Source organism: Bubalus kerabau, chromosome 20, assembly GCF_029407905.1.
Source record: "Bubalus kerabau isolate K-KA32 ecotype Philippines breed swamp buffalo chromosome 20, PCC_UOA_SB_1v2, whole genome shotgun sequence".
Taxonomy (NCBI): Eukaryota; Metazoa; Chordata; class Mammalia; order Artiodactyla; family Bovidae; genus Bubalus; species Bubalus kerabau.
This window is the reverse complement of record NC_073643.1, coordinates 29,232,961-29,254,510: the sequence shown is the minus strand read 5'-3', so window position 1 is coordinate 29,254,510 and position 21,550 is coordinate 29,232,961. Positions and strand designations below refer to the sequence as shown.

Here is a 21,550-nt window from a genome sequence, read left to right as displayed (position 1 = left end):
TACAACTGACTCCAGAAATTTTAAAAGGTGACTCAAAAAATTATTTGATGTACAGAATGTGGGAAAATATTAGCAAACCATATATCTTGTCATGGATTAGTAACTAAAATTTATTTTCAAAAAAAACCTCTTAAAACTCAACAGTAAAAGAATACACACAACTCAATTCAAAACTGGATAAAATATATGAAAAGGTATTTCACCAAAGAGGACACAGAGATGGCAGATAAACACCTAACATTGAAAAGATGTTCAATACTATTAGCTATTAGGGGAAGGAAAATTAAAACCACAATGACATAACTGTAGTCCTGTGAGAAAGGCTAAACAGTAGTAAGAACAGCAAAGGCTGGTGAGGATGAGGAAGAACCGAGTAACTAATAAATTGCTAAAGACCTTGTAAAGTAGTACAGCCACTATAGAAAACTGTTTACTTGCTTTTTAAAAAACTAAACAAGCAATTGCACTATGACTCAGTAATTGCACTCTTCAGTATTTATCCCAGGAAAATGAAAACTTACATTTATACAAATGCTGTACATGAATGTTTACAACAGCTTTATTCATAAAAGCCCCAAACTGGAAAAATCCAGAAGTCTTTCAATGATGAATGGTTTAACAAACACGGATAGACCTATACCCTGAAATGTTACTCAGCAGTAAAAAGGAATGAAATATTGATGGATGTAACAACCTGGATAAATTTCCAGAGACTTATGCTGAGTGAAAAAAGCCAATCCAAACAAATTATACGTTGTATAATTCCATTTAAAGTTCTTGAAATGAAAAAAAAATATACATAGAAATGAAGAACACACTTGTGGCCACAAGAGATTAAGAAGCAAATGGGTGTGAGAGGAAAGCAGTATTGTTACAAAAGTCTCCATGAGGAATTCTATTTTAATCACTTCCTCTTTACTCCATTAGTGAAGGACAGATTCCTGCCCTGGGACTATGGGGATGGCCAAACACCTAACATCCAATCCTGGACAAGTAAGATCAAATGAAGCTTATCAGTCTCATGCAGTCAGAGCCCAGAGAAGGATGACTGCACCACACTCCACCACATGGGGGTTGCACTGGAAAACGGAGTGAACAACCAAAGGCTGTAGAAGGAGGCTTTTGCGGTATCAAGAGTTTTGGATGACCCTTGGTTCCAATGCAGAGATGTGACTGGCTTATTTGAATAAATCCACGGGTGCCAGGGGACCAAAGCTCACTGCTCAGGGCCAAGCAGGAACGGGGCTTCCCCCCATAGTAAGGAGTTGTTCTTTAGCTAAGGGTCCTTATCTGCTGGGGCAGAAGAGGGAGAGGGCTTATGATCAGGTCACTGGAGGACCTCTCTGTTCTTGATATGAAAACAACACCATATCGGGCCTTAAACTGAGGACCTATACTGTAAATCCTTTGGCAAAGGAAATGTTCTGCATCTCAACTGCATCAAAGCTAATAACCTTGTTGAGGTGATGTACTATAGCTCTGTTAGTCATTACTAGTGGAGGAAACAGTGCAAACCAGCAGAATGGTGGCTTAAGAGGATGAGGGAGTATTTGGCATAACCAGGACTTACTCCAGGAAGTTAAGAGTTGCTTCTGAAAAGAGCCAGGACTTGAATAGACAGCCTCCAGAACAATGTAAGCCTGCAAATCTCAAAGGACTATCACAGAATTCAACAAGTATTCTTTCTATGCATTTGCATGCTGTCTATAGTTCATTGCTTTTTTTTCAGTGTATATTAGGATGGGCAAAAGAGGGAGAAGAATGGCCTTCCCTCCTGGGGAAGATGCAGCTTATCAGTTTCAAACATATGAATGGATCAGAGAACATACAAGCTAACACGACTCAGTATGGTTCTGGTCAGTACAATATGAAAGTGCTCAGTGAATACAAGAGAGTTTAGATTTGAGTGTACTTATAAAGCAGGAAATGGAAAATACACAAAATCATAATAATACAATTTGGAGATGTAAAGAGAAAGAGAACATGATAGGCTTTGAGGAGTAAACAGATACAACAAAAGGCACAGAAATATATATAGTGTGTTCAGTGACAACAATTAGCCCAGCCCAAAGAGAAATTTCTTTGTGGAATATTTCTCAGTGGTTAAAATATCACATTCTGATACTGGAGTGCCTAGTTCCAGCCATTTAATATAGGGCAAGTTATCTAACCTCTCTGAGCCTCATTTCCTCATCCATAAAAAGACATGATGAAAATGGCACTTTTTAATAATAAGGTTGTGATGTCAAAATGTGAAAATGGGTACAAAGAGTTTGTCCTAGTGCCTGCCATACAATATGCACTTGGTAATTATTAATGTTGATTTCAAAGCTTCAATCATACATAGATTGGGCCAGATAATCAGGAGGTTCAAAATTTCATGATCCAGAATCAGAACCTGGTGGGTCTAGGAAGTAATGAGGCACCATGGGAAGCTTTTCTAAAAGGATCTAAAATCATTAAATAATAATCTTGACTGGAATATTTACTATTGTTAGAAGTCTTTCATTTGCTGTTCCTCGCAATTATTTTGTGATACTGGAGTTATTATGACTGTTTTATAGATAAGGAAAGTGAGGCAGAAAGACAGTGAGTTACTCAAGTTCATACAGCAAGAAAGATGATAGGACCAGGCTTTCTAACTCTTGGTCCAAAGCTCTGTCTGTCAGTGGTTTCTGTGGAGAGTTACTAGCACTCCTGCAGAAGGGATAAGTTCCACATCAGCAGAGAGAGGATGAGGTGTACACATGGAAGCAAGGAAGTACAATATAAAAGTTCATTATTACATACCAGGAAAGCAATCATTCAGACAAATTCATCTTTTAGTAGAGTAAAAGTTGGGTGCAGAGAGGTTTGAGCTGAGGGACCATGTTATCACAATAATCCAAGAATATGAAGAAAACATCTCCCTTGTTTGTGGCAATTGGAATGGACAGGGCAGCTAGAACATCTAAAGGAGGAGTCTACAGGGAAATCAACATATATTTTGAGACATATTTTAAATCTTAGAGCACTGACCTCTATGCCCTGATATCTTTTATACTCATTAGTTAACCTGTCTTCTTCCAAAATGTCCCCCCAAACTACTAATAAAACCCTCTTCATTATGATTACAAGGGGGCAAAGATCTTTGTCTTTTTAAAATTATAATGATTATTGTGAAATGCTACTATTATTTCCTCTTTGGACAGAGGTTTTTGACACGTATAATTTTTTTTAAAGTTTCTTTGTCTAATTTTCTAACCACAAATTTACTAGGAGAATGGTAATTATATGGTAAACATCTGGCTTTGCCATTATTGCTCACAGTATTATAATTTTCTAACAATAAACCTGAAATTTTTCATGAATTATAAACACAATCAGCTGTCAAAGCCCCTTTTTAGTTCACAAAGAATTAGAGAGACAGTATTCCTGAGTTTTTCTCAAGAACCAAATTTAGCATCATGATAGGCATGCTTCTTTTCAATATTTTAATGAATATTGTCTGTAGTTCTCAACTCTGAATATTATTGAGTGATCACATTTTTCTTCTGTTTTAATTTATAGGTGAATTCTTTTGTTTGACAATTAGAAACATTATTAACTGTAATTTCAAAGCTTAGCTTTGATTTCTAAGAAAAGGAGCTACCCTAAGATTTAGAATAGCATATGAAGTGAAAGTAAAAACAATGTGATAAAATCTAAAGCAGACTGGGAAACAATCTAAGCCCAAAGACCTAATTTAGCTGTCTAACAATCATAGAACTAGTTTCTCATTTTGACAAAACTTATTTTACTTTTAAATTTCACTGACATTTGTACAAAAGATGTTGATATCTTAGAAATGAAAAATCTAGTCCCACGGACAAGTATTAGAGTTTCTGTGTATGCAATGGGACACAAATTAATTGCGGAATATTCAGTCTTTCCACCCTCTCCCTTCCTCTTCTGCGAGTCTCATAATTAGCACAACTATCTTCTCCCTTCTTCTCCTTTCTAAAGAGCAAATATCTCATTCCACTCGAGAAAAGCTAGGTAAACCTGTAGCATACAGGAGTGGGCTGAGAGGGAGCGATGGAAAGATCTAGAAAGGACTAAATGGTACAGGGATGGGGAAATTGTGAGAAACTATCTAGCACATGTGACAGAATTGAGTGCAAGAGAAAAGGAGATATTAGATTCTCCATGGAAAATAGTCCTAGATTCCTTTTTTGTATGGTTATCAAAAAATACAAGGGCTGTTGCTGGATAACAGAAAAAGAGTTCACCCCCCTGGAATGGGTGTTTTCTCTTTTTCTGATATGAGGTCTTTGAACCCACCCTTAACAAAAGGCTCCCCCAAATCCTGTAGAATCCCCAAGTGATAACAGCACTAGGAACAACTTTTGTTCTAATGAGGCAACTCTGGGGGGGCCTTCTGGATGGCCCCTAGATGCAAACTGGTTACCAGAGACATAAAACCATGACTACAAGCTTAGAATTTTCACCCATTCTCCAGAGAGGGGAGAGGAGTTGGAAACAGGCTTAATGGTTGATCATGCCCACATGAGGAAGTCTCCATAAAATGCCCACCGTACAAGGTTCAGAGAACTTCCATGTAGGTGAACACAATCTGAGAGGGTAACACCCCCCAATTTCATGGAGGCAGAGGCTCTTGTGCTCATTACACTCCCACACCATTGCCTGCATATTTCTTCATCTGGTTGTTTATCTGTGCCCTTCTCACATCCTTTAATAAACTGGCAGACATTAGTGTTTCTCTGAGTTCTGCAAGAATCTCAGGCAAATTAAGTGAACCTAAGGAGGAAGTCATGGCACCCTGAGGTTAACAGAAGCACAAGTGACAACCCAGAATCGCAACTGTCACTTCAAGTCGGGTAGGAGAGGTCGCATACAACTGAGCCCGTAACCAGCGGGATCTGATGCTATCTGCAGGCTGGCAGTGCCACAGTAGAGCTGAACTGGAGAACATTCAGTCAGTGTTATGAAAATTGCTTGGTGGTGGAAATCACTCCCTCCCATTTGGTGACCACAAAGGTCAGAAGTTAAGTGTTCTGTAATAAGCAGTAAGTAGACACAGGAGGGAAACCTGGGTTTTTCCTAATTCTGATGTTCAGTTAAATGTGATTTTCAAACAACAAATAATTTTTAATGTAAGGATGTCCCAAATGTTGGGTCATTTGGTACTTACCCCATGCTCAAATCTGTCAGTCCTTCTTTATATTATCTATTAAGGAATGGATTCTTTTAAAATTACTTTAGCTGTTGGACTAAGTATCTTTGATGAGGCCCTATTCTGAGGTAGGTAGGAGTAAGAGGATTATGTTTTAATGAGTCACATTTCTAACAAAAGGCATCAAAGTGATGTCTTGGGAACTTTGTTAAAGTGAGGTAGAACCTGTGTCTTGAATACCCTGAATTTGCTGCAACAGACTCAGCATTGAAAGATCTGAGTGTGTAAGCATGAACAAAAGAAGAATAATAACTTAACAAAGCCTCAGAAGCTCACAGAATGTCATGATATAATGTTTCAATAAATTTTTTCTGTTTCCTCAGGATTTCACTCCATAATTAAAGCAATCATGGAAAGAACCAGATGTACACCGTAAGGTCAAGCTTACTGTAATTATTCACTATCACATTTTTGGCTGAAATTTTACACATAAAATTCATTCCCATAGCAGAAGAAAGAAGAACTGTGCTATTGCAATTTCACTCACTTATTTTAAAATTTAAATATGGGGAAGAAATTATATACACAAAGCTGTTATTTGGCTGTCTCTTTGAGTATGCAGAAGAGAGATAGAACTCTTCATGCGATATGGGGCATGACTGCATTCAAATAGGCACTATAATTAGTCACAATAACTTTTTTCACACTGCTGGAAAATGCAGAATATCCATACGATAAGCTCTGAGCCTCAGCTGGCTGTATTTTATTACGCTAGTAAACGGGTATCTGATTAAAACAAAAGTTGAAGGGCTTTCTCTCTTGCAAGTTTTCCTAATAAATTTCTTTTCTCATCCCCACCCTTAAAGTTTCTGCGGTTCCAATGTTTTGCATACAAATTTTCAACAGTCCCTGACTAAACTCTGCATAAAATTCATGTGTGCTTTTTATGTCTGACGATGCTCTTTGTCATGTGGCCCCAGGGACTCTCCAGCCCCAAACTCCATGATCATGACATGGTGGGCAATTTTTCTGACACAACTCTGTGCTCCCTCTCAGGTAAGGAACTTTGCACATGGTGGCCATCCTGGGTGGAAAACACTCGTCTCTATACTCCCACTTCTACGTGACTGACTCCTACTTATTTTCTTGTTATCAGTCAGCTTAGATGCCACTTCTCCTGAGGAGTTCTCCTTAACCAAGATTCACTGGGCGAACCTGTAGTTAGCTCCCATTCATCTAGACTTTATGTTAACGATAGCAATTATTACACTATGAGCAATTACATTAGAGCAATATTATACTCAGTTGTACATGTTCACTTATTTACATGTGTGGTAAAGAATCCATCTGCAATGCAGGAGATCTGGGTTCAATCCCTGTTGCAGGGGAGATCCGCTGGAGAAGGGCATGGCTACCCACTCTAGTATTCTTGGCTTAGGAAATCCCATAGGCAGAGGAGCCTGGTGGGCTACAGTCCATGGGGTCGCAAAAGAGTTGGATACGACTGAGCGACTAAGCATGCAGACAGAGAAGTTCTTTTAGGATTGAGTCTTATTTATGTTTTTATTCCCAGTACCTACCACACTGTTCTTACATAATGGGTCCTCAATAATTGCTGTTGAATGAATGAACACATAAATGTTTGTGCTGCTGGGAATTTAATCTGTTATGGCAGATTTTCCATTGGCAAACTGATTGTATCAGCAAAGCAAACAGCCATTCCAGTGAGAAACCGCAGAAAATTGCTGCAATTAGCAAAAAACAGGTGGAATTTTGCAGGCATCTGCTTTTAGTACAATTCATTCTCTTTGAAAAATACTCAGAGAAAAGTGGTTTACTTTAGGTGCAACCAAATGTGCTCCAGTCTTGCATCACACATCACGTCTTGAAACTGTAATAATCACTAGCATGAGTGAATGAAAAGTGATGCTTTTGTTGTTGTTGTTTAGTTGCTGAGTTGTGTCTGACTTTTTATGATCCCATGGACTGTAGCCTACCAAGCTTTTCTGTCCATGGGATTTTCTAGGCAAGAATACTGGAGTGGTTTGCCATTTCCTTCTCCAGGGGATCTTCTCAACCCAGGGATTGAACCCAAGTCTCCTGCATTCCAAGTGGATTCTTTACTGCTGAGCCACCAGGGAAGAAGTAGTAGGAGATACTACTCTCTCTTAAACACCCCCACCCTTCAGGAAGTCATGTGAATGGCCTGGACTTCCATGCAATCCATCAATTGATGAATAATTCAGTCCAGTTTTAATTTCAAGCTCTACTCTAACAAAGCCCATGGTTCCAAGGTCAATACTTGACCACCTGAAGCTCTATTTCCCAGGTTGATAACTGTTCAATTGGTCAATTGCTCAGAAGATAATCCAATTGACTGTCTAAATAATTGAAATACTAGAAATTATATTGTATTTTAGAATTTATTAAAAGTCTTTTGAAGGCTGAATCAAATTAGCCAGTTAAAATCTGCTCATCTGCTCAGCCATCAACCTACCAACATCTGCTTTAAGTAACCATACAGATTCAGACAATGGTGGTGAGTGAAGATGAACAATTTGATGATTTATGTGTCTTTCTAAATACGGTGGCTCAGATGGTAAAGCGTCTGCCTATAATGTGGGAGACCTGGGTTCACTCCCTAGGTTGGGAAGATCTCCTGGAGAAGGAAATGGCAACCCACTTCGGTATTCTTGCCTGGAAAATCCCATGGATGGAGGGACCTGGTAGGCTACCGTCCATGGGGGTAGCAAAGAGTCAGACACGACCGAGTGACTTCACTTTCACTTTCTAAATACAGGAAGACAGTAGAAGAGGAAATGAGAAGTCCCCAGTGTTTGAATCTGATTTCTATAAGAAGAAAACAGAAAATTCCAAAACGCATCTCCAAACTAGCTTTTTAAAGTAAGAGTATTATTTCCACCCTGCTCCCAATTAGTAACAGCTAGAATACCAGGATAAGCTTACGTAATTATACATAATGGCTACAAGTATTTCAAGAGGCAGGAGTTACCATACAATGCTTCATTTTAGTGTCAGGCATTATAAACAAATCTGTCATTTATTGACAACTTAAACAATATTGAACTATTTCAGCAGTTTGTATAATTTACTATTATTGGAAGGGGCAGCAAAATGTAATAACTTAGTGATTACCTTGTATTATTGCTTCTTGACTGATCTGGGATATAATGGCAGAGTGAGTTCAAATATCAAATAGCTACCTTAAAAGTGTTGGGAGTTGGAGTAGCTACATCTCTGAGCATCTGTACCAAAGAGGAGCAACCTACTAGATTTGATATAAGCTTTCCAATTTATCCATTTTGTTCTGAGTGTTACCCATTTGAAAGCTCTGCAGTGTGATTTTTACAGCCAGTTATGAGAAATTTATTAGACACTGATGGAAAGTGTTGGGGTCAGATATAATGGAAAAAAATATCTAGGCTCTACCCAGGCTATTTTCTTGGGCTTCATAAAAGAAATATAGAATAGTTAATGTTGCCTTGGGATTTATTGTCTCAGTTTGGGGACCCTTGGACATAATCAATCTTTACATCTTCATTTGATTTACACTGTCTGTTATGGACTGATGGATCTTTTGAGAAAATACCAAGTACTAATTATAAATAACCTTAATGAAGTTATAAATATGGCCTCTGGGCCTTCAAATTTTCATCTGTTTTGCTTTCATGAAACAAAAAACTTTCAACCTGCGCTGAGTCACAGTGTCATTTTTTAAAACATTTAAACTGTCTCAGAATCTGACAGATGTATAACACAGAGCATTTAAAGGAGCATGTTTTACTTAAGTAAGTTACAATGCTACAAAATACTGTCAAAACCCTGCAAAAACACTTCACTTCAAATAAGTGACTCAAGAAAATGCTAGAATAGATGAGTTCCTAAAACATCAACTAATTTTTATTTTGGGTTTGTTGGTAATAGACTAGGACACAGTTTTCTCTGGGAATGATAAAATCCAAAACTGGCTGGAAATGATCCATTAATATCCATTTTTATTGCTAGTGCAATACTCGCCTGAAGTATGTGGAATGGGAAACTCTCTTGGTTACATCAGCTTGGGAACAATGCTATAAACTCAAGAACTCTACTCTGAACATCTTAACTCTCCTCACTTCTGTGATCTTGATTTGAAACAAAGCAGTCAATTCTAAATAAAAATTTCCAAAGAGTCAGGGGGCTTTCTTACTCAACTTGAGCATCACTTATGCTCAGTTCAGTTCAGTCACTCAGTCGTGTCTGACTCTTTGAGATCCCATGAATCACAGCACGCCAGGCCTCCCTGTCCATCCCCAACTCCCAAAATTTACCCAAACTCATCTCCATTGAGTTGGTGATGCCATCCAACCATCTCATCCTCTGTTTTCCCCTTCTCCTCCTGCCTTCAATCTTTCCCATCATCAGGGTCTTTTCCAATGAGTCAGCTCTTCGCTTCAGGTGGCCAAAGTATTGGAGTTTCAGCCTCACCATCAGTCCTTCCAATGAAAACTCAGGACTGATCTCCTTTAGGATGGACTGGTTGGATCTCCTTGCAGTCCAAGGGACTCTCAAGAGTCTTCTCCAACACCACAGTTCAAAAGCATCAATTCTTCAGTGCTCAGCTTTCTTTATAGTCCAAATCTCACATCCATACATGACCATTGGAAAAACCATAGCCTTGACTAGGCGGACCTTTGTTGACAAAGTAATGTCTCTGCTTTTTAATATGCTGTATAGGTTGGTCATAACTTTGCTTCCAAGGAATGAGCGTCTTTTAATTTCATGGCTGCAATCACCGTCTGCAATGATTTTGGAGGCCAAAAAAATAAAGTCTGACACTGTTTCCGCTGTTTTCCCATTTCCCATGAAGTGATGGGAAGAGATGCCATGATCTTAGTTTTCTGAATGTTGAGCTTTAAGCCAACTATTTCACTCTCCTCTTTCACTTTCAACAAGAGGCTCTTTAGTTCTTCTTCACTTTCTGCCATAAGGGTGGTGTCATCTGCATTATTGATATTTGATATCTGAGGTTATTGATATTTCTCCTGGCAATCTTGATTCCAGCTTGTGCTTCTTCCAGCCCAGCATTTCTCATGATGTACTCTGAATATAAGTTAAATAAGCAGGGTGACAATATACAGCCTTGACGTACTCCTTTTCCTATTTGGAACCAGTCTGTTGTTCAGAAACCTCAATAATTACCATTTATAAACTTGAGATTTAGAAACCCAAACTCTCCACTTCCTTCCTGCTCTGAAATGCAGAAATAACCTATATGCATTTCTAATCACTTTCCTTAAGAATGTAGTCCTCCCAGCCCATCTCTCTCTTGATAGATTTAATTTTCTCTATGGCATGAAGTACCATCCTCTCTTTTTTTTTTTTTTTTTTAAGAATAATTAGACAAAGGTTTCTTCACAAGGGGACTATTTAAACATGTGGGTGGGGTATAGAGGAAGACAAGAGATAGTTCAGAAACCTATCTGGGCTGTTAACACTCCTTGACCTGAATGGGTGGGGATAAAGGGGAGAAATTATGGCATCTGAAGAGTCCTATTCATCAAGCCATCTTGAGAGGGGAATTACCTTCAAAGGAGGTTCATAGCCAGCCCAAGGCAAACTTACTGGGAGGTAGCCAGGGAATTACTACCTGCCTTCTCTTGCCTCCCTTTAACCAATCTCCTGCTAGGGTGTTGGCCCATACTTAAGCGGAAGTTGGTGAGCAAAGGAGCCCATTGATTTACTCTGCACAGTTTCAGTGTACTGGGCAGACAGTGGGTGGACAGTGGATCTAAAGGAGGAAACAGAAGATATTCAGCACACAAACTTGACCATCCTCTTTGTTAAATGTTTCACTTATTTATTTGTCTCCCTAAACTAGAATGCAAGCTCTAACAGAAAAGGGACTATGTTTTTCTTTTTTGTTGTTGTTGTTTGCTGCTTTATCCCCAGGAATGTACACAGAGGACAAATCGAATAAATGGTTGTTGAATATAAATGAATAAGCACATAAACTGACAATAATAAGCTACTGATTAATAAAGGTTGTCAAGTGGAAAACAAATCTGGAATTAGATAAGGAGAGAATTGATTCAAAGATACTATTGCCAGGTACGGAAGGAGCATATTGCAGTTGGGGAATGGAAGTTGGTGCTCTAGAGAGAAGACCCTGACAATAAGGTCTGTAAGCATCTCAAAGGACATGTAGAAAGATTAGTCTGGTACAGGAAGGGGTAAACAAGGTTAGAAAGAACTAGGTGTGTGTGTGTGTGTGTGTGTGTGTGTTGTTGGATAAGGTGGAATAAGGATATGGTGACCTTCGATAGTTCATCAGGAATGTTCTTCCCTGACATTAGCCTGTTTTCAGTAGGAACCATTAAGGAGGTGCTGTTCTGCTTTCCAAGGCTTGTTCTGAGTAGTTTACTTAAGTCAAGTTAGCATGTATTCTGTCCAGATTGGATATTGGGGGCAAAAAGTCATCTAATCATTAATAAGACAAAGAATGAGAATTTGGAAGGTCTGTCTCTGGCCTTGTAAACAAGAAGGGGGAAGAGCAAGGCATTTGAAAATCTTATCTAAGTCTCATGGGGATGTGTAGTTCTTTGCAGTAAGCTATTTCCCATAACACAAAAGTGCAAAGCAATTTCTTGACCACTGCGATTTTCCAGAAGCACAGGGTTTGGAGAAATTTTGACACTGTCAAGGGATTTATATCAAGGGACTATCAAATGAATAACATTGTAAATATAAAATGTAGTCGAACAAGAGATAGTTAGAGATTGTAGTGTACATCAAGTACATCTCATTGTACTTTTTCCTACTTCTAGCTGTGTCATTCTAGTAAGATGTTGCTTCATTTACACATTTATCACAATAACTACAAAAAGAACAAGGGTGGGAATAGTGTTTGCAATCCTGCCTGCCATTCATGGGTTAGGGACAATGGGAAGCACGATATGATTCTTTCCTCCTTTGTTTGGCAGTACTAATTGTGATGTTACCATTTAAAGATTTTTTTTCATGTTGTTGTTTTTTAATGAAAATGAACCTCATGAACAAACCAACTACTTTCATGTGGCTTCTCCATCTCAGTAAACAGCAGATTCATACTTTCTGTTGTTTACGTCTCAAATCTGGAGTCATTCTTACTCCTGTCTTGAATTTAGCAAGCAAGCACATATTCAGCACATATTCAATTGTGCTGCACATATTCAGCACATATTCAATTGACCCACAAAATGTCATCAAAACACAGGTATAATACAACCCCTTCCCAGCACCTCCACTACCGCCTGGTCCAACATCACCTGGAGCTCTACAGTCATCACCATCAGGTCAGACACGCTCCCACTTCAGGGGTCCTGGCTCCCTGTTTCTGTTCCCTCTGTGCAGAATGCTCTTCTTCCTTCATGCTCTGTCTGTACATTTTTTGGTTCTTGGCTTAAATGTCACCCTATCAGAGAGGTCTTTCACATCCACCCTGTACAGCTACCCCCTCATCCCTCAGAAACCCCTTTCTCTGCTTTATCTACTTTATGACACTCATCACCATGATTCATTCATTCATTACTTCCATCACTCAACCATAGAATGTTTTATTCACTATTGTGTCTCTGGTACCTAAAACAGCATCTGGCATAGCATAGGCATTCAAATACTATTTGTGGATGAATAAATGATTTCTCTTTTCATGAAATTTCAAATTTTCTGTATAACTACCTTGCTCTGGAATAGAGGAAGAAAAGAGAATGACTTATCAGCACTACTGAAGAATTTTTCAGATTGTCATAATTATTTCCCCTTAGGAAAAAAGAAAAGTTATACTGACTACATTTGAGTGAATTTTTTTTTTTATAAACTCTCCCGTGAATTTAAGTTACATACTATAAATATAAACTTATATTTTAAGTTCCATTCAGGCGGATGTCATTTTGGGTCTTACTCATCCTTATATACACAGCATCTGCCACATGAATATAGGTTGGCATAACTTGATCAGAAAACAGTTTTTTTTTTTTCCAGTTTTTCTGAATTTGTATTTTTAATCAGCTGGGTCAGTCGTTTTTAGACCTCTACTCTACTATAGTAGGTTTAGGGAAGATATGGTAATGACAGATATGGGCCAACTTCTAATGGAAAAGTCTTCTGAAAGTTGGACCAATCAAAAGCCAGCCCTGGCTTCCCTGGTGGCTCAGTGGTAAAGGATCTGCCTGCCAGTGCAGGAGACACAGATTTGATCCCTGATCCGGGAAGAGCCTACAGGCCATGGAGCAAATGAGCCCATGCTCCACAACTATTGAGCCTGTGCTCTAGAGCCCAAGAACTGCAGCTCCTGAAGTCCCTGTGCCCTATGGCCCGTGCTCCAAAATAGGAGAAGCCACTGCAGTGAGAAACCTGTGCACCACAACTAGAGAATAGCCCCTACTCTCTGCAACTAGACAAAAGCCCGTGCAGCAACAAAGACCCAGTACATCCAAAAAAAAAAAAAAAAAGCCAGCTCGGCTTTAATGGAAAGGACATGAAGAGAAAGCATTGCAAAAGCTCTGAGACCCAAATCTAAACTGAAAATGGTAGAATTGGCACAAAAATCTGTACTCTTTGCAAGATATTCCAAGACTGAGCTTTTATCTCACTCTTCTTAAACAAGAACATTGGCCAGATCACACAATGCAGCAATCCATCAATGGGATTTCATCCTGAGCCTCAACCACTGCTGGGAGAAGGAAGCCAGGGACATGAAAAACCTCGCTCAGGAACTAGGGGTGGAACAATAAATATAAGAACATAGATATGAGTTTCTTTCATTGATAAAATTTAATAAACAATCCTTTCTCCTTTTCTGTGGAAGTTCAAAAAATATTTGGATATAAAATATCCTTTAAGATTAATTAAATCAGACAGCCACATGTGAAAGAAGGAAACCAAACCATTATCTTACTCAAGGAACAAAAACTAACTTAAAATGGATTAAAGATTTGAATGTAAGACCTGAAGCCAGGAACTCCTAGAAAAGAAAATAGTAGGCTCTGTGACATGTCTCTTGATGATGAATTTTTGGATTTGATATCAAAAGCAAGGGCAACAAAAGCAAAAATATGTAAGGGGCTTACGTCAAACTAGAAAGCTTCTATACAGCAAGCCATCAATAAAATGAAGATGCAAACTACAAAACAGGAGAAAATATAAATCATATATCTGCAAAGGGATTAATACCCAAAATATGTAAAGAGCTCATACAACTCAACAGCAAAAAAAAAAACAACTGATTTTAAAATAAGCAGAGGATCTGAATAGACATTTTTCCAAAGAAGGCATATATTTGGCCAACAGGCACATAAAAGAAGCTCAACATACTAATCATTAAGGAACTAGAAATCAAACCATCATGAGATATGACCTCACATCTGTTAGCATGGCTATTATTAAAAAGACAAGAAATAACATATGTCTTTAAGGATATAGAGCAAAGGGAACCCTTCTACGCTGCTGGTGGGAATATAAATTGGTACAACTACTACAGAAAACAGTATATAGGTTCCTGAAGAAGTTAAAAATAGAACTACACATGATTCAGCAATTTCACTTCCAGAAATTTTTTAAGGGCCAGGAGGGCAGGCAGGACGGACTCTAGAGGCAGTGCTGGTCCATGGCTGGCTCTGGTCTTCACCTTCTAGAGACAGGATTTTGGATCATACTGAGGGTCCTGGGAGAGGATCCAGGGCAACACAAGAGCACCTAGGGAATGGAGCACTTGGGAGTACATGGCTGCCTATTTTGTTCTTATAAGCCCTGCCACCCTCCAAAAAAAAAAAAGGACAAGTGTATGGGATAACACAAAATGTACTGGCATCTGTCCTGAGTCCTGGCCCACATCTCCTGAAAGCTGTGCAAGTTCCTCAGTGATAGGAGCGTTTTTCATCCTAATGGGGGTGACTCTGAGTTGACTCCTCAGTTAGAGCTCATCATCAGAAAGGTAAGCCACAGTGAGAAGTATGGCATTTTTAGCCCTGCTCACCATTCCCTTGAGTAGAGAGAAGGGCTGGAAATGGCAATAATAACCCATCATGCCAATGTGAGGAAGGCCCAGGAAAATCCCCAAAGAACAGAGGTTTGGTACGTTGCCAGGTGGGTGAATATGTGGAGCTGCTGAGAGAAAGCATGGAGATTACACATGCACACGCACGCACACACACACACACACACACATACCTTGTACCTATGAGGTTCTGTGCTCCTTCACCATGTGGATGCCCATCTGTACCCTTTATTCTATCCTTTAACAAACAGGTAAACATGAGTGTTTCTCTGAGTTGTGTGAATCACTCTTTCAAATTAATCCAACCCTAGGAGGGGATCATGATACCTCCAACCTAGAGCTGGTTGGTCAGAAGCACGAGTGATAACCTAGGCTTTTGTGTGTTATCTGAGGTATGTGTTCCTGAGGAATGCAGTGGAGGGGGTAAGGATTTGGAGAGGGTTAGTCTTTTGAGACTGAACCCTTAACCTGTAGGATCTGAAGCTATCTCCAGGTCAACAGTGTCAGACGTGAGTTGCCTTGAAAGACACCCAGCTCATGTCATAGAGGACTGCTTGGTGTGGGGAAAACATCCACATATCTGTTGATCTGAAATGGAATATTTTGTGGCAGTAGAAAAGAAGACTCACAAGAAAGAAACACACAAGTAGGGAAGAAATGGATTTTTCTCTACACAAGTAGAAAAAAACTGAGCTTTCAATTCCTAAGATGGAAAAACAGTCTTGCTCAAGCCCCCAAGAGGTGACTGTGAATCTAGTAAACTTTCCATTTCTTCATTCAACAAGAGGGAAGAGGTCTGAGCATCACTAAGGCATTTGAATGCTAGAAAGGTCTTAAAGGGTGACCTGCAGACAGGAAACAGAATGACTGTGCTGGTCTGGGTGTCCAGGGAATGCAGAAGCCTGGAGAAATCAACAAAGGTCAAAGGCTGAGAAATGAGGGATGAGTGTCTCAGCTACTGCTGGTGGAGAAATTTCTAGACACGAGAGGAGGCAACTGCATAATTTTTTTTTTTTTAATGGCTGAGTTTTGCACATCAAGGTACCTTCCAAGATGACAGAGTAGAAGGACATGCACTCATCTTCTCCTGCAAGAACTCCAAAATTACAACTCACTGCTGAACAACCATCCACTAGAGAATGTTGGATCCCACCAAAAAAAAGATACCCCATGTCCAAGGACGAAGGAGTACCCCCAGCAAGATGGTAGGAGGGATGAAATCGTGTTTAGAATCAAACCCCATACCTGCCAGGGATGCTTGGAGAAATGCAAAAGACAAAATGGTTATCTGAGGAGGTGTTACAAATAGCTGAGAAAAGAAGAGAAGTGAAAGGCAAAGGACAAAAGGAAAGATATACTATTGAATGCAGAGTTCCAAAGAATAGCAAGAGAGATAAGAAAGCCTTCCTCAGTGATCAATGCAAAGAAATGGAGGAAAACAATAGAATGGGAAAGACTAGAGATCTCTTCAAGAAAATCAGAGATACCAAGGGAACCTTCCATGCAAAGACAGGCACAATAAAGGACAGAAATGGTAAGGACCTAACAGAAGCAAAAGATATTAAGAAGACATGGCAAGAATACACAGAACTATACAAAAAAGATCTTCATGATCCAGATAACCACTATGGTGTCATCACTCACCTAGAGCCAGACATCCTAGAATGCAGTCAAGGGGTCCTTAGGAAGCATCATTTCAAAAAAAGCTAGTGGAGGTGATGGAATTCCAGTTGAGCTATTTCAAATCCTAAAAGATGATGCTGTGAAAGTGCTGCACTCAATATGTCAGCAAATTTGGAAAACTCAGCAGTGGCCACAGGACTGGGAAAGGTCCATTTTCATTCCAATCCCAAAGAAAGGCAATGCAAAAGAATTCTCAAACTACCGCACAATTGCACTCATCTCACACACTAGCAAAGTAATGCTCAAAATTCTCCAAGCCAGTCTTCAATAGTATGTGAACCATGAACTTCCAGATGTTCAAGCTGGATTTAGAAAAGGCAGAGGAACCAGCATGTTGTCAAATTGCCAACATCCGTTGGATCATCAAAAAAGCAAGAGAGTTCCAGAAAAACATCGTATTTCTGCTTTATTGACAATGCTAAAGCCTTTGACTGTGTGGATCACAACAAATTGTGGAAAATTATAAAAGAGATGGGAATACCAGACCATCTGTCTCCTAGAAAATTTGCATGCAGGTCAAGAAGCAACAGTTAGAACCGGATATGGAACAACAGACTGGCTCCATATAGGGAAAGCAGTATGTCAAAGCTGTATATTGTCACCCTGCTTATTTAACTTATATGCAGAGTACATCATGCGAAATGCTGGTCTGGATGAAGCACAAGCTGGAATCAAGATTGCTGGAAGAAATATCAATAACCTCAGATATTCAGATGACACCCTTATGGCAGAACACAAAGAACTAAAGAGCCTCTTGGTGAAAGAGGAGAGTGAAAAAGTTGGCTTAAAGCTCAACATTCAGAAAACTAAGATCATGGCATCTGGTCCCATCACTTCATAGAAAATAGATGGGAAACAATGGAAACAGAGACAGACTTTATTTTTTTTGGTGGGTGGTGGGTGCAAAAATCATTGTAGATGGTGACTGCAGCCATGAAATTAAAAGATGCTTGCACCTTAGAAGAAAAGATATGACCAGCCTAAACAACATATTAAAAAGCAGAGATATTACTTTGCCAACAAAGGTCCATCTAGTCAAAGCTATGGTTTTTCCAGTAGTCATGTATGGGTGTGAGAGTTGGACTATAAAGAAAGCTGAGTGCCAAAGAATGGATGCTTTTGAACTGTGGTGTTGGAGAAGACTCTTGAGAGTCCCTTGGACAGCAAGGAGATCAAACCAGTCAATCCTAAAGGAAATCAATCCTGAATATTCATTGGAAGGACTGATGTTGAAGCTGAAACTCCAATACTTTGGTCACCTGATGTGAAGAATTGATTCACTGGAAAAGACTGTGATGCTGGAAAAGATTGAAGGCAGGAGGAGAAGGGGATGACAGAGGATGAGATGCTTGGATGGCATCACTGACTTGATGGACATGTGTTTTGGTAAGCTCTGGGAGCTGGTGATGCTGGTGATAGACAGGGAAGTCTGGTGTGCTACAGTCCATGGGGTCACAAAGAGTGGGGCAGGACTGAGTGACTGAAATGAACTGAACTTTGTACTTCGAAAAACAAACATCCTTTTGCAGATCAGCATTCAAAGAAATTCTGCTTCTTCCTTTTCTTGGTCTACTGACCTTAACAGGTTTTCATTTACTTTGTGCTCTCTTGCTTTCATCTTTAAATACTGTTTTATCTCTCTACAATAAAGGATAAGAATGGTAGAAACTAAGTTTCAGAAAAACTTCTAAGCACTGCATTTAAACAGTTATGATTTCTCTAAAGGTAACATATTCTACTCTCCTATTAAGTCCCATAGCAATTCAATTAGTTTCCAAAGTGCCAGAACTTTATTCAACCTACAAGCATCTTGGAAAGTGGGCCATGCTCAGAAGCCTTGCCAGAATCAGACTTTAACTAGACATTTTAAATCTGTATTTCAGTATAATTCTGGCCCTCTGACTGCAATGACTGGCTCAGAAATGGATGCAGAACATTCACTGGTTACCTGGATACAGCTGGGAAACTTTTACTAGAACTGGATAGGAAGAAAAACTTTCCCCATGACCTTTGTGAGATTTCTTTTCCACATAATATGTAAGAAAGCCTGATATAAAGTGCTGTTAAGTCTATTACCAATTTGTCTTTTCAGTCAACAAAAAAAGAGTCCTAATATGATTTGATTTTCTGAATGCAACATGCCTGAAGATCTCATACTCCAATTAACCTTATTTTTGGACTACGTCCAGCATGAATTTACAAAGGCACCCCACTCCAGTACTCTTGCCTGGAAAATCCCATGGACAGAGGAGCCTGGTAGGCTGCAGTCCATGGGGTCGCTAAGAGTCGGGCACAACTGAGCGACTTCACTTTCAATTTTCACTTTCATGCATTGGAAAAGGCAATGGCAACCCGCTCCAGTGTTCTTGCCTGGAGAATCCCAGGGATGAGGGAGCCTTGTAGGCTGCCGTCTATGGGGTCGCACAGAGTCGGACACGACTAAAGTGACCTAGCAGCAGCAGCACTGACTTTTAAACTTCATGAAGACGTGTATTGTTATCACCTCCTCAGGATGGGTATGGACACATGGCCCATGTATTTAACCTACAATTTCAAAATGCTGAAAAGAGTTAACAGAAATCGCCACCAAAAGAAGGGTGGGGTAGGAATTTCTTATAGAAAATTGTATCTATCCATAAGCATCAAAAGAACTGATCTTCTTTGAAGAACTTCCAATTATGGCAGGATAATGAAGATATTTCACTCATTTTTCTTGTACCTAATACTTTTAACAGTCACCTTTCTCTACTTGCACTTTCATTTTTTATGGTCATATATGAATATTTCAAGTTTGCAGTTGATGTAGAGAAATCACTGAATTGTTTTCTTTCTTTTATGAGCCTTCATGGAGGCTTCCTGGGTGGCTCGGATGGTAAAGAATTTGCCTGTAGTGTGGGAGACCCGGGTTTAATACCTGGGTTGGGAAGATCCCCTGGAGAAGAGAATGTCTATCCACTCCAGTATTCTTGCCTGGAGAATTCCACAGACAGAGGAGCCTGGTGGACTATAGTTGATGAGGGTGCAAAGAGTTGGACACGGCTGAGTACCTAAGCATGCACATATGCAAGATGCTCTGGGGGTTAAAATTCCTCCATTGAGAATACAGTTCAGTTCAATCGCTCAGTCGTGTCTGACTCTTTGTGACCCCATGGACTGCAGCATGCCAGGCCTCCCTGTCCATCACCAACTCCTGGATTTTACCCAAACTCATGTCCACTGAGTCGGTGATGCCATATAACCATCTCATCCTCTGTCGTCCCCTTCTCCTAATGCCCTCAATCTTTCCCAACATCAGGGTCTTTACAAATGAGTCAGCTCTTCTTGTCAGGTGGCCGGAGTATTGGAGTTTCAGCTTCAGTATCAGTCCTTCCAATGAACACCCAGGACTGATCTCCTTTAGGATGGACTAGTTGGATATCCTTGCAGTCCAAGGGACTTTCAAGAGTCTTCTTCCACACCACACTTCAAAAGCATCGATTCATCTGCACTCAGCTTTCTTTATAGTCTAACTCTCACATCCACACATGACTACTGGAAAAACCATAGCCTTGACTATTCAGACCTTTGTTTGCAAAGTAAGGTCTCTGCTTTTTAATATGCTGTATAGGTCGGTCATAACTTTCCTTCCAAGGAATAAGCGTCTTTTAATTTCAGGGCTGTAATCACCATCTGCAGTGATTTTGGAGCCCAGAAAAATAAAGTCAGCCACTGTTTCCACTGTTTCCCCATCTACTTGCCATGAAGTGATGGGACCAGATGCCGTATCTTAGTTTTCTGAATGTTAAGCTTTAAGCCAAGTTCTTCACTCTCCTCTTTCAGTTTCATCAAGAGGCTCTTTAGCTCTTCCTTTTCTGCCAGAAGAGTGGTGTCATCTGCATATCTGAGGTTATTGATATTTCTCCCAGCAATCTTGATTCCAGCTTGTACTTCATCCAGCCCAGCATTTCTCATGATGTACTCTGCATAGAAGTTAAATAAGCAGGGTGACAATATACAGCCTTGATGTACTCCTTTTCCTAGTTGGAACCAGTCTGTTGTTCCATGTCCAGTTCTAACTGTTGCTTCCTGATCTGCATACAAGTTTTTCAAGAGGCAGGTCAGGTGGTCTGGTATTCCCATCTCTTTCAGAATTTTCCACAATTTATTGTGATCCACAGTCAAAGGCTTTGGCATAGTCAATAAAGTAGAAGTAGATGTTTTTCTGGAACTCTCTTGTTTTTTTGATGATCCAGCAAATGTTGGCAATTTGATCTCTGGTTCCTCTGCCTTTTCTAAAACCAGCTTGAACATCAGGAAGTTCACGGTTCACATATTGCTGAAGCCTGGCTTGGAGAATTTTGAGCATTACTTTACTAGTGTGTGAGATGAGTGCAATTGTGCGGTAGTTTGAGCATTCTTTGGCATTGCCTTTCTTTGGGATTGGAATGAATACAAGCCCTAGGTTACATGTTCCTTCGGAGAATGGACAGTTTTCTTTCATCCCTGTCTTTTCTGATAATCAACATGAACCCCTTTTTTGTGATCTTTATCTTTGTTCTGTAGTTTGTGTATGGGTCACTTGCCTACATTTATTGCCCTGAATGAATGAGCAGTTTCACCTCCAAAGCAGAATACATTTCACAGTACATTTGGTCAACAGTACATTTTCAGCAAAATATTAGAAAACAGTCCTGCCC

At 39.7% G+C, this 21,550-nt stretch overlaps 1 long non-coding RNA gene across 5 annotated transcripts in view; it reads right to left on the bottom strand.

Moving 5' to 3' along the window:
* Positions 1-21,550, bottom strand: part of LOC129635112 (uncharacterized) — a 334,700-nt gene that overhangs the window by 182,557 nt on the left and 130,593 nt on the right. The window lies entirely within an intron of this gene.